Genomic DNA, 14,176 nt, shown 5'->3' on the forward strand with positions numbered 1-14,176 from the left:
TGTTATAAAGATGGAAGTACAGCCTAAATAGAGGCCAACATCTGACCCCATAATATATCAGCCTTGTTATAGAGAAAAATTCCATTGCTTATGAAGAAAAGTTTTGTTGTTGTTGCATTAAAAAGCATTATAGAAATTGGCTCCTATTTGCATATCTGGGTGGATGACCCAAGGAACAGTTTCCAACAATTGTTTGCCCATCCCGTTCTCTGTACAGAGTTGCTTTCCCAGAAGCAGGTTTTAGTTGGAATACCCAACTAATAGCCCATTAAGATGTATCCTCCTAAAGCAGTTTGTGACTGTAATGACTTTTATTTGGCATTTTTTAAACTACAGAATGTAACTAATGATTGTAGTTGTCAGCACATGGACTCATTAGCTCTCAGTTCTGAATTAGCGCAACAAGGGAGAGATGTAAATTTAATTGCGCAATAGCAAATATTTTTTCGTGGGCTTATTACTACCTTAGAAGGCAGAATACACTGCTCTAAAATGAAGAAAACATCTGTGGTGAAAATTAGTGCTAAATAAAACACTTACCTGGACATTTTTTGAATTAATACTTTTTGGTTTAGAAACCTAACCTTTGGCAGTGCTCTGAAATAGCACTGAATGAATCTCTTGGGGAGAGCCATGCTTTGTTTTTTTAATTTTGGGTATTAAATTATTTAATTTTGGGTATTAAATAGTTAAATATTTTTTTTCATATTGTTCAACTTTAAACATAAAAAAAAACACCCTCTGAATAAGAAAGTGAATTCTTCTCTAGTGTAAAATAGCAGCAAATATATCCTCAATAAGCTTTCCACAGATTAAGCCTGGAAATAGTTCAGATACTCAGTATATTAAAGCAGACAATTTGTTATGATGGATTCTTGTTTTAGGTCCACAGTGTACCTAATTGATAACCGTGGCTCAGTGAGATCTGATATTCTCATGCATTCATGAAATCAACTTCTTCCCTTACTTTCTCATGTTCAGTGACTCTAGAAAGGCATCTTTTTCTTAGTACTTTCTCAGTGACTGTAATGATGAAATACAAAGAGCATATGGAAGCAGATATATGCGTAGGTCTTGATTTTATGTTTTGGTAGACTGGTTTATTTAAGCAAATACAACAGGCAAATATGTTTGTTTAAGGTTTTCCTTTGTACCAGCTGCTGCTTTTTTCTCTTTCCTAGGCTGGCCTGCCAGAATTGCACACCTTTATTCCTACACTATTTGACAAAAATTTCCAATTGAAAAATTTTTCAGTGGATTAATATATTAATATATTTAACATGTATATTTTAAGAATGTTGAGGATTTTGAGTGTTTTTAATTTATTAAAATTATTTAGTGATAGAGGCTTAATGTTTCTTAAATATTGTTTACAGAATCGGCCTTAATTTACAACAGCTTAAAAATCATACAGTCTACTTTAATTATTCAGAAGAAAAGTTTTATTTTTATGGCATTTTTTGGGGGAAATGAAATGCTGGAGAGTTAATGTTCAATTGGATGTGTATGTACCACACTTGGGTGAGATGAGCATTGACCAGAGAGTCAAGCGACCCAGGTACAGGACTTTTCTTACTGGTATTTAGCTCTGTGACCTTGGGTGACTTGTTTTCTCTTGGATTCAATCTTCTCATTTGTTAGAAGAAAAAGATTGGTTTAGATAATCTATAAAGGCTCTTCCAAGCTCAGCACCTTAAGACTTCATTTCTTCTAGTTATATATTTTTAGAGAAATAGGGGTTATGTCTCTGCTTCTTATTAGATACTTTGGACTGAATGTGAAATTTTCTGTGTCCAGTCTGGTCATACTGGGCAGAGTGATGAGGCTTGATAGTTTCTAGAAACTAAGCATTGTCTACAAATAGTCAACAAGAAGGCTTGGTGAATCGGGCCTGTGCTACTTTTGTTTGACATAGACATGTCAAACCAGTTGATGACTAGTTATATAATTTCATGTAGTCATCCAAGTCAATTGAGTTTAGACATTTAGCCTGAGATACTTAATATTCCTCAAGACAAAGTTTTGAGGAGTTAGAAAGTCTTAACCTTCTCTAATTCTGCCTTGGGTTGTGGGATGATTTAGAATAAATAGGACTCAATTTTAGTAATAAATTACATCTCTGACAGTCTAGGATTTTTTTCTGTAGGAAAAGACTCACAGGTTACTGACATGAAGCAGGCATGGGTGACATTTGCTTTTCTTCTGAATCCTCCTTAGTTTAGTCCCTGGCCTGTGGTCCTTATTTCAAGTTCTGAGACCTTGTTTACTCATTTGAAAATGATCATGCTCCACAGGGATGTTTATAAGAAGAGTTATTCCTGAATAGACATCTATTCTTAGAAAGGCTCAACATTTTGGAGATGTCTGTGTTCCACAGATCTATGCATCTGAAAGCATCTCCCCAGATCTAAATAAAGTGTTTTTCCTTGGGAATATGTATCTCTTGGAGGGGTGGAGTAGGGAATAAAATGTGTTCTGAGACCAGCTGGTAAAATTCTGCAAAAGAAGTATGGTAAAATGAGGCACTCTCATAATCTACAAATGAGAGTATCATCTGTTAAAGACTTTGTAGAAATTTTCGGTATCATTGGTCAAGAGCTTTGAAACACATAGTCTCACCAAGTATTTTACATCTTAAATTGGTCAACTTAACAGTGATGTACTTTTTTTTAATTTAATTTCTTTATTTTTTAAAATTTACATCCAAATTAGTTAGCATATAGTGAGTGCAACAATGACTTTAGGAGTACATTCCTTACTGCCCCTTACCCATTTAGTCCATCCCCCTCCCACAATTTCTCCAGTAACCCTCAGTTTGTTCTCCATATTTATGAGTCTCTTCTGTTTTGTCCCCCTCCCTGTTTTTATATTATTTTTGTTTCCCTTCCCTTATGTTCATCTGTTTTGTCTCTTAAAGTCCTCACAGGAGTGAAGTCATATGATTTTTGTCTTTCTCTGACTAACTTCACTTAGCATAATACCCTCCATTTCCATCCACGTAGTTGCAAAGGGCAAGATTTTATTCTTTTTGGTTGCCGAGTAATACTCCATTGTGTGTGTGTGTGTGTGTGTGTGTGTGTGTGTGTGTATATATACACACACACACACACACACACATACACACCACATCTTCTTTATCCATTCATCCATCGATGGGCATTTGGGCTTTTTCCATACTTTGGCTGTTGTTGATAGTGCTGCTATAAACATGGGGGTGCATATGTCCCTTCGAAACAGCACATCTGTGTTCCGTGGATAAATGCCTAGTAGTGCAATTGCTGGGTCGTAGGGTAGTTATGTTTTTAGCTTTTTGAGGAACCTCCATACTGTTTTCCAGAGTGACTGCACCAGCTTGCATTGCCACCAACAATGCAAAAGAGGTCCTCTTTCTCCGCATCCTCACCAACATCTGTTGTTGCCTGAGTTGTTAATGTTAGCCATTCTGACAAGTGTCAGGTGGTATCTCATTGTGGTTTTGATTTGTATTTCCCTGATGATGAGTGATGTTGAGCATTTTTTCATGTGTCACTTGGCCATCTGGATGTCTTCTTTGGAAAAGTTCATGTCTTTTGCCCATTTCTTCACTGGATTATTTGTTTTTTGGGTGTTGAGTTTGGTAAGTTCTTTATAGATTTTGGATACTGACCCTTTATCTGATATGTCATTTGCAAATATCTTCTCCCATTCTGTTGGTTGCCTTTTAGTTTTGTTGATTGTTTCCTTCGCTGTGCAGGAGCTTTTTATTTTGATGAGGTCCCAGTAGTTCATTTTTGCTTTTGTTTCCCTTGCCCCTGGAGACGTGTTGAGTAAGAAGTTGCTGTGGGCAAGATCAAAGTGGTTTTTTCCTGCTTTCTCCTCGAGGATTTTGATGGCTTCCTGTCTTACGTTGAGGTCTTTCATCCATTTTGTGTTTATTTTTGTGTATGGTGGAAGAAAGTGGTCCAGGTTCATTCTTCTGCATGTCACAGTCCAGTTTTCCCAGCACCACTTGCTGAAGAGACTGTCTTGATTCCATTGGATATTCTTTCCTGCTTTGTCAAAGATTAGTTTGTGGGTCCATTTCTGTGTTCTCCATTCTGTTCCATTGATCTGAGTGTCTGTTCTTGTGCCAGTACCATACTGTCTTGATGATTACAGCTTTGTAGTATAGCTTGAAGTCTGGGATTGTGATGCCTCCTGCTTTGGTTGTCTTTTTCAAGATTGCTTTGGCTATTCGGGGTCTTTTCTGGTTCCATACAAATTTTAGGATTATTTGTTCTACCTCTGTGAACAGTGATGTACTTTTAAGGTGATTGATCTCAGCGTTATTCGTAGACAATCCCAAATTTTAATAGGAGGCTGGTTAAATTGTTTCCTGTGTTAAATGGAATACCATGGTGCCATTAATTTTGATGACATAGCAGTGTGTTTATTTACATGGGAGAAGTTTATAATATGTTAAGCGGAAACTAAAGCATGTCATGAAAACTTTGGTAAAGGGATATAAATGTGTATATTTATTTGGAAAACTGTATAATAGGTTAACGGTGATTTTACTTGGGTGGCAAGATTATGGATGGTCTCCCTCCTATTTCATACACTTAACCTCTATTTCTCACTTTCCACCAAGACCATGCATTCTTTTGAGAATAAGTAGAACATAACAAGTGAAGCACTTAAGATAGGATTCTGAAGTCAGCCTGGCTGGGTTTAAATCCCAATCCTGTCACTTGCTGGCTGTGTAGTCTTGAGCAAATCACTTTATTTCTTTGTGTCTTTCTTTCTCATCCATAAATCAGAGACGATAATAATAAATAACAATAATAATACCTACCTCATAGATTTGTTGTGAGGATTCAATATACTCAATGTATATGAACCTTTGAGAAGTTTGTAGTAAGTACCATATTCATGTGAGCTATCATTTTTTGTTAGTAAGAATAGTGAGTAGGCAAGTGAGAGACAGATGGACAGACAGACACACTAGCATACCTAGAACTCAGTGGTAGAGGTAATGGTCTCTTATGCAATCAAGCATATCAAATTGAAACAATTTGGTAAACTTTGAAGAGGAATATGATGATTAGATGTTTACCTTTTTTCTTTTTTAATGTTTTTTGAGAGAGAGAGAGAGAGTGCGAGAGCGTATGAGTAGGGGGGCACAGAGAGGGAGAGAGAGAGAGAGAGAGAGAGAGAGACAGACAGACAGAATCTGACACAGGCTCCAGGCTCTGAACTGTCAGGACAGAACCCAACACGGGGCTCTAACCCACAAACCGTGAGATTGTGACCTGAGCGGGAGTCAGAAGCTTAATGGACTGAGCCACCCAGGCTCCCCTCTATTTTTTTAACTTTTAAAAATAATTAAGGTGTAATTCACATGACACAAAATTAACCATTCTATTCTATTTTTTAAAATTAACCATTTTAGGGACACCTGGGTGGCTCAGTCAGTTAAGCATCTGACCTTGGCTCAGGTCACGATCTTATGGTTTTTGAGTTTGAACCCTGCATCGGGCTCTGTGCGGACAGCTCAGAGCCTGGAGCCTGCTTCAGATTCTGTGTATCCCTCACTCTCTGCCCCTCCCCCACTTGCGCTCTGTCTCTGTCTCTGTCTCTCAAAGATAAATAAATGTTAAAAAAAAATTAAAAAAACCATTTTAAAGTGAACAGTTCAATGGCAATTAGTATATTCACAATATTGTGCAACTATCATCTTTGTCTAGTTCCAAAACATTTCTTTCATTTCACAGTAAAACCGTGTACCCATTAGGCAGTTTGTTCCCATTCCTCACTCCCTGCAGTGCCTGGTAACCACCAGTCTACATTCTGTGTCTATGGACTTACTTATTCTGGGTATTTTGTATAAATGGAATCATATAATATGTGACATTTTGTGTCAGGCTTTGACTTAGCATAATGTTTTGGAGGTTTGTCCACATCATAGCATGTAACAGTACTTGACTTCTTTTTATGGCTGATTAATATTGTATTTTGTATGCGTGTATGTGTATGTATATGTGTGTATATATCTGTGTGTGTGTGTGTGTATAATTATGATTTGTTTATCCATTCATCCACTGATGGACCTTGGATTTTTTCTTCATTTTTGCTCTTGTGAATAGTGCTGATATGAATAGATGTTTGCTTTTATTTAATAATTGTGGTGATGGTCTATTATAAAAAATTTAAGAAACTCAGAAAAAATAAAAAATGGAACTACCATATAATCCAGGAATCCCAATACTGGCTATTTACCCCAAAATGTAAAAACACTAATTCAAAGGGATACATGGAACCTTATGTTTATTACAGCATTATTTACAATAACCAAACTATGGAAGCAGCCCAAGTGTCCATCGATAGATAACTGGATAAAGAAGATGTAGTGTGTGTATACACACACACACACACACACACACACACACACACACACACACTGGAATATTACTCAGCCATAAACAAGAATGAAATCTTGCTTTTTATAATGCTAAAGTGAAATAAGTCAGAGAATGACAAATACCATATGATTTCATATGTGGAATTTAAGAAATAAGGCAAATGAGGTAAGGAGAAAAGGAGGAAAAAAAAGAAACCAAGAAACAGATTCTTAATTGTAGAGAACAAATTGATGGTCACCAGAGGGAAGATGGGTGGAGGGAGATGGGGGAAATAGGGAATAGGCATTGAAGAGTACACTCATCATGATGAAAATAAATAAATAAAAAAATTTAAGAAATGTAGAAATGCAAATGATCTCATTTCACATTTTGGTATAGGTCCTTTCAGTATTATTTATGCATAAACACATGTATAGAAACACACCGTGTAGAAAATTTTTTTTAAATATAAGGTTTTTAAATTATTTATTTTATTTATTTTTCTTTTTACATTTATTTATTTAAATTGAAGTTAGTTACCATACAGTGTAGTATTGGTTTCAGGAATAGAACCCAGTGATTCATCACTTACACAAAACACCCAGTGCTAAAGCTTTTTAAAAGAAAATTGAAGGTCATGTACATTCTGGGTTTTTTCCTCATTAAACTTTGTTGTAATGGATCTCAAATTCTGTGACAGATTTTTGGTCAACTTGTTTCCCTTAAAAGATGCTGATTTTAAGATTTAAATTTTTTTTTTTTTTTTTTGAGACAGAGTGAGAGCGGGGGAGGGGCCGAGAGAGAGGGAGACACAGAATCTGAAGCGGGCTCCAGGCTCTGAGCTGTCAACACAGAGCCTGATGGGGGGCTCGAACTCATGGACCTTGAGATCATGACCTGAGACAAAGTCAGATGCTTAACCGACAGAGCCACTCAGGCACCCCTAAGAGCTACTGATTTTAAAACCCAGTAACTAAAAACTGCCACCCACACACAAAACAAATGGTCCACAAAATATTCTCCTTTTCTGAAAGTTTTACAATGCATTATTAAAATTAACCAGTCTCAAAAAAAAAAAAAATTAACCAGTCTCTTACTAATAAACTTAAATGGCCAATTGAGATATACAGTTCTGAGACCTTTCTTCCACCACTGATTCAAACTAGTGTGGCAGCTATTGGGCATTTATTCATTTAGCCTTCTGAGCTTCTAGGCAGGCTTGGTAACCTTGCCAGCTCCAGCTGCCTAATTGTCCACTGCTTTCGTGACGCCCACAGTGATGATCTGTCTAGTGTCACGAACAGCAAAATGGCCCAGAGGAAGATAGTCAGGGAAGCTCTCAACACACATGAGCTTGTCAGGAACCATAGTAACAGCAGTAGCAGCATCAGATTGCAAGACGTTGGGGCCATCTTCCAGCTTTTTCCCCAGAACGATGATCAGTCTTCAGCAAACTCACGAGCAGTGTGAGCTGTGTGACAATCCAGCCCAGGTACATAGCCAGCAGTGACGTGGCCTGGATTATTCAGGATAATCACCTGAGCCATGAAGCCTCCTCTTTCCATTGGGTCATTTTTCGCTTAGATCACCATAACGAACATCTCTGAGAGACGTGTTCTTGACAGTGAAGCCCACATTGTCCCCAGGAAGAGCTTCACTCAAAGCTTCATGGTACATTTCAACAGAGTTTACTTCAGTTGCAACGTTGACTGGAGAAGAGGTGACAACCATGCTGAGTGTGAGAACACCAGTCTCCACTTGGCCCTAGGAACCAATACCACCAGTTCTGTAGCTGTCTTGGACAGGCAGACGTAAGGGGTTGTCAGTTGGATGAATTGTTGGCAGGATGCAATCCAGAGCCTCCTGCAGCATGGTTCCACTGGCATTGTCATCTTTACAGGTGACTTTTGATTCCTTGAACCAAGGCATGTTAGCGGTTGGCTCCAGCCTGCTGTCACTATTCCAACCAGAAACTGGCTCAAATAGTACTGTGTTGTGGTTGTAGCCAGTTTTCTTAATGTAGGTGCAGACTTCCTTAATGATTTTTTTGTGCCTCTTCTGACTCTAGGGTGGCTGAAGAGTTAATACCAGTAGTTAGTTGTTTCTCACCCAGTGTGTAAGGCGAGAGGGCATGCTCATGGATCTGCCCATTCTTGAAGATCCCTGATTAAAATTCATTAACACCAACAGCAACAATCAGGACAGCATAGTCAGCCTGGTAATGTGCCTGTAATCAGGTTTTCGATCAAGTCTCTGTGTTCTCTGTTATCAGTGATGGTCCCATCACACTTGCTGTCTTGAGTTTCCACAGGGCAATATCAATGGTGGTAATAGGCTCACACTCAGTTTTCAGTTTACGCAAGACCCAGGTATACTTGAAGCAGCCCTTTACCACCTCAATAGCAGCTTCTCAAATTTGTCAATAGTTCTTTTGTTCCCATCATGTTTGTTTATGGGACGGCCAGTAGTGGTACACTTCCTGAATCTGCATGTCCAATGAGGACGGTATTGATAGGAGTCTTTTCCTTTCTCATTCTGACAGATTGAGTGATGGTTTTCACGACACCTGTGTTTGGGCAGCAAACCCACTATGAACAAGCTACATTCTGTTTTATGTCAGTACTTACTATCTACCGTCTACCGTTTTAAATATTTTCTCTTGTCTTTAAGTGTTCTGGTATGTCATGATTTTTAGTAAACAGAATTTATTTTTCCAATCTCTTTTGATAAAAATTTAACTCTTGGCTTCTGTTTAACTAATGCTATGATGAATATCTTTTTATAGAAAATATTGCTTAATTCTTGTTTAAGGATAAAGTCCTAGGAATAGAAGTGTTTTGTCAAAGAGTATATGCTTTTAAGGCTTTTGACACACATTGCCAAATTTCCCTCCAGAAATAATAGGCTGATTTACAGTCCTCCCAGCAATATTTGAGTGTCCTGTTTCTTCTTTTATTTGTTCATATTCTTTTATTCATAATCATTTTCACTTTAACAAAAAGCATATCTATTTATATTGTATTTTAAATTTCTACTCATATAAAATGTGTCACCATATGTTTGTTGTTTCCTTTTGTCAATGCCTACTTCATGACCTTAGTGAATTTTGTCTTTTTGTAAATAACTAGAATTTTAAAAATGGGTAATGAAGATGTAAATGTTGACAATCTGTTACAGACATGTTCCTAGTTATTTGTCTTCTCATTTTGTTGATAGTATTTTGGTCACAGGGGATCAAACTGTCTTTATCTAGTGAAATCTATTGTTCTTTGTTTTTCTTGGTTTCTGCCTTTGTGCACACATTTTTCTAAGTCTTTCTTAGGTGATTGTGGTATTTTTGTTTGATAATGAGCAAAAACCTTATATTGTCTTGTATGAATGTGGTTTAAAACTTAAATATTTTTTACAAATGCTGCTTGTCTCAGTATGTATTTGCTGTATAAGAATTTTCTCCAGTGACTTACACAAAATTGCAGTTAAACTGAGAGCTTCCTGAACCATCAGCCTAGGATCTTCTGTGTTAAACTTAAGAGGCAAATACAGATCACAGAAGACAAGAGCCCATCTGGGATTTTTTCAGGGAACCCATTTCCACAGCATATGTCTGAGTCAGAACCCATTGACTTAAAAACAATTTTTTTAAAATGTTTGTTTATTTTTGAGAGACAGAGTGCTACCGGGGGAGGGGCAGCGAGAGAGGGAGACACAGAATTTGAAGCAGGCTCCAGGCTCTGAGCTGTCCGCACAGATCCCGACACGGAGCTCTAACCCACAAACTGTGAGATCGTGACCTGAGCCAAAGTCGGACGCTTAACCGACTGAGCCACCCAGGCACCATGAACACATTGACTTTATCTTCTCTCCATATTTTCTCTGGGTCCAGAGACTTTTAGCTTGCATTGACTTTTGAGGCAGTGAGATCCTCATTCATCAAAGAAAGATTGAATTTTGTTCATCATGCCCAGTTGACGTGTACAGGAAATTGGGCTGGTTCTTTTTCAGGGGAAATTGTTTTTACCCTTTGAAAATCATTTAACTGGAATACCTCCTTTCTTAGGCATTCCAATTCATTTGTCTTTTTATATCTTAGGGAAACAAATTATATGAATGAGTGCTAACCTAGGTAGGCATCCAGCATTTTTTCTTGCATTAAAAATGGGAAGTGACTCTTTGGGTGGTATAGAATGGAACATCTGTTTACTTCAGGGTGAGGATGTTAATGACAAGTCATTTAGTGTTTATCTACTTGTTTTTGTATTTTATTTCTAAATGATCTGATTTTTTTGTTTGTACAAAAAGAAACATGTTTCTTATGAAGGAAATCAGGAAATAGAAGCAAGCCAAATATGCCAAGGTGATTACTGTTGGTACCTTTGTACAGATGCATTCTAATCCCTGTCATGATGTGTGTAGTCATTCACGCATTTTACAGAAATGCAGTCATGTTATACGCATCATATCATGAGCATATTGCCATGTCAGGAGTAGATATATACAGTTTGAAATAAGTGCACAGAATTCTACTGTGTGCGTGTATCAAAACAGAATGCAGCAATTCCCTACTGTTAATCATGTAGAATGTTTTCTATTTCTTGCTATTACAGGTATGTAATAAACATTATTATTTTTTTTAAATTGTCACATTTTAACTAATTTTTGAGAGAGAGACAGAGCGATAGTAGGGGAGGGGCAGAGAGAAAGGGAGACACAGAACCTGAAGCTCTGTGCTGAGCTGTCAGCACAAAGCCCCATGCGGGGCTCGAACCCATGAACCGTGAGGTCATGACCTGAGCTACAGTTGGACACTTAACTGACTGAGCCACCCAGGCATCCCTGTAATAAACATTATTGTAGCTCTGTCTTTGCTATATGTAGATATTTATCTTACATATTTTCTTAGGACAAATTCCCCCAAATGGAATGTTTCCAATTTCCCAATTTCTGAATGTTACAAGTGTTCTTTGTGTGTGTGTGTGTGTGTGTGTGTGTGTGTGTGTGTGTGTGTGTGTTTTGTTTGTTTTTTAGAAATTGTCAGGAATGTGAAAAATACAGATTCGGTACCTTTTCAAATTTATTACATGAAATCAAATAAAAATTCCTCTTAAGTGTAAAGGCATTGTTCGTCTTTCTATTTCTCTGTGGCAATTCATCTTCCACTCTAATGTATTTTCCTGACTATAGAATACAAATGTGAAAAGGGTCATTGTGATAAGAATTCTATCTTTATTCTTTCTGGAAGGTTGATTTTATGTGTGTAGGGGGTTACTTTTTGAGGGCAAATTTTTAGAATGGAAGTTTCTATTCTTTTGACCATGCCTGATCTGTTTTCACAATTGGGAAAGTTTTTGCCGTTGGTATTACTATTTGCTGAGGATTACTCACCTTATTTTCTTTCTTTCTTTTTTTTTTTATAATTTTTTTTAACGTTTATTTATTTTTGAGACAGAGAGAGACAGAGCATGAACAGGGGAGGAGCAGAGAGAGAGGGAGACACAGAATCTGAAATAGGCTCCAGGCTCTGAGCTGTCAGCACAGAGCCCCACGCGGGGCTCGAACTCACGGACCCTGAGATCATGACCTGAGCCGAGGTCGGACGCTTAACCGACCAAGCCACCCAGGCACCCCAACTCACCTTATTTTCAACTTGTACCCTTTATCTTTTCCATGGACATCAAGAGCCCACCTCGTTCAGTTGCTGAGCAAGATTGTGGGGGTGAAGAAAAGATAGGTCCATTTTCTCAAAATAGTCATGTAATCTGATGTGACAAATACTTTACTAGGGCCAATTCTTATATAATTGAGTAGAGCAATTGGAACATTAAGTTATTTGGGCAGTGCTCTGTTTGCTATTTTGGGTTCTCTTCCTTGTAAATCTTAAAAGTTTCATAACCTAGAACTTCATAATTTTATCAATGATAGTGATCTGATTCAGAAAACAAAGATACAGAATGGAGCTAAAATATTCCAGTATACATAAACACAAAAATACAGGACAGTTTCATTGTCAACAAAGTCTTTGAGAAAAGGTGACTGTGTCTCTCTACCTTTTGAAGGGTAAGAAAGAATTTTTTACTTGTTTGCTTTTGTGCATTTAGATTTGTTTGTCTCAGGTTTCAGTTTCCACTGTGAATCATTGAGCACAGAAATGGCACGCCACTAATTTAGGAAAGACCTGAGCTTGTGAAGGTAATCACACCTTCAGAGAGAGATCTGTTGCCTGGAGAGGAAATTGCTGTTGTTATTTCCAGTGCTTTAATTAAGCAACTGGCCAATGCAGACCTATTCACTGACAAATAACCCATTTTAGGAAAATGTGTCGTGTAAAGGGTTCAAGCTGAAATCTGAAATGTAGGGATATTATCAGAATAAGATTTTTCATTTTTGAAGGATTCAAAACAGGTCTTTCAAAACAGCTTTGATAGTTTCTGTTAGTGAAGGATTAAATTATTGAAAAAACTGTAGGCAGAGAGTAGCAAAGACCTGGGATTAAAATTGGTGTCAGGAAACTCTCAGGCAGGTAATTGATTTGTGTTCAGTGACCATTAGATACAGTTTGCAGTTCACAGCCAATTTATCTGTTTTATTTGTGGTCCTAGATTTTGGTAGAGAATATTGATGAAGATTGTTTTGATAAAATATTAAAGCCAAAAGGTATTTTTGCTTATATTGCAAACATATTTAAAAAATATGAAGACAGACTTTCTAATATACTACATGATTATTTCCTGGTAACAGAAATCGCATATGAATCACTTCTCTTTTTATTGAAATATGACTTATAGACAAAAAACTATACATATTTAATGTATACAGTTGATAAGTTTGGAATATGCATTCATGCGGTGAATTGCCACCATAATCAAGGTAGTGAATGAATTCATCATCTGTAAAACTTTCCTTGCATAGAAGTTACTTCCTGAAGTGAATCAAAGAATGTTTAGTTCATATGCAGTTTCATTTTACTGTTTTCTCATGTAAATATAATTATTATAGGAACCAATCTAATTACATTGGATGAGAGAAAAAGTTTGCTAATTTCTTATATTAAGTGGTTGATTTGTATAAATCAGTATTTAAAATTTAAAATATACACCATGTTTGCTTCACTTCAGCAGAATTTTTAAAAGTTGTTTCTTGGGGCGCCTGGGTGGTTCAGACGGTTAAGCATCTGTCCAGCTTTGGCTCAGGTCATGATCTCACTGTTCATGGGTTCGAGCCCTGCGTCAGGCTCTGTGCTCACAGCTCAGAGCCTGGAACCTGCTTTGGATTCTGTGTCTTCCTCTCTCTCTGCCCCTCCTCCGCTTGTGCTCTGTTTCTCCGTCTCTCAAAAATAAATAAAAATGTTAAATTTTTTTTAAGTTATTTCTTTTACCTTCATATTATTTGTGAATAGTATTATTGTGACGGTGTTTTTGAAAAGAGTAGATAATGTGTTCCACTGGAGTGCTTGAAATTCTGGAAGTAAACTTGTGTTCAGACATTACCTTTAGCTTCTTATTACAGCTACGCTTTAACTAAATCTAAAATTCCAGACAATTTTCTGGAAATATCATTTATGTAAGCATTGAAGCTTTTACCATGTACATGTAAGTCTTGTTTTTCATTATAATTTTAGTCTGTAAAGTTGCCATAAAGACTGAATTAGCCGATAGTGAATCTTTGCTTCCAGTGGAAATACAAGAGGCTCTGGTTACAGCATTTTCATCAGCCTATCAAAACATGACCTTGTTTTATGTGTGTTTCCATTTAAAGACATCTTATTTAATATATATTGTTAGCTCATTATAATCGAAGTCACAACCAATGACACTGTCACT

General features: G+C 37.1%; 1 protein-coding gene and 1 pseudogene across 1 annotated transcript in view; one reads left to right on the forward strand and one right to left on the reverse strand.

Moving 5' to 3' along the window:
- ELAPOR2 (endosome-lysosome associated apoptosis and autophagy regulator family member 2) overlaps window positions 1–14,176 on the forward strand; it is a 173,955-nt gene that overhangs the window by 23,229 nt on the left and 136,550 nt on the right. The window lies entirely within an intron of this gene.
- LOC131509458 (elongation factor 1-alpha 1-like) lies at window positions 7,545–8,893 on the reverse strand (annotated as a pseudogene).

This window comes from Neofelis nebulosa, chromosome 4 (genome assembly GCF_028018385.1).
Source record: "Neofelis nebulosa isolate mNeoNeb1 chromosome 4, mNeoNeb1.pri, whole genome shotgun sequence".
Taxonomy (NCBI): Eukaryota; Metazoa; Chordata; class Mammalia; order Carnivora; family Felidae; genus Neofelis; species Neofelis nebulosa.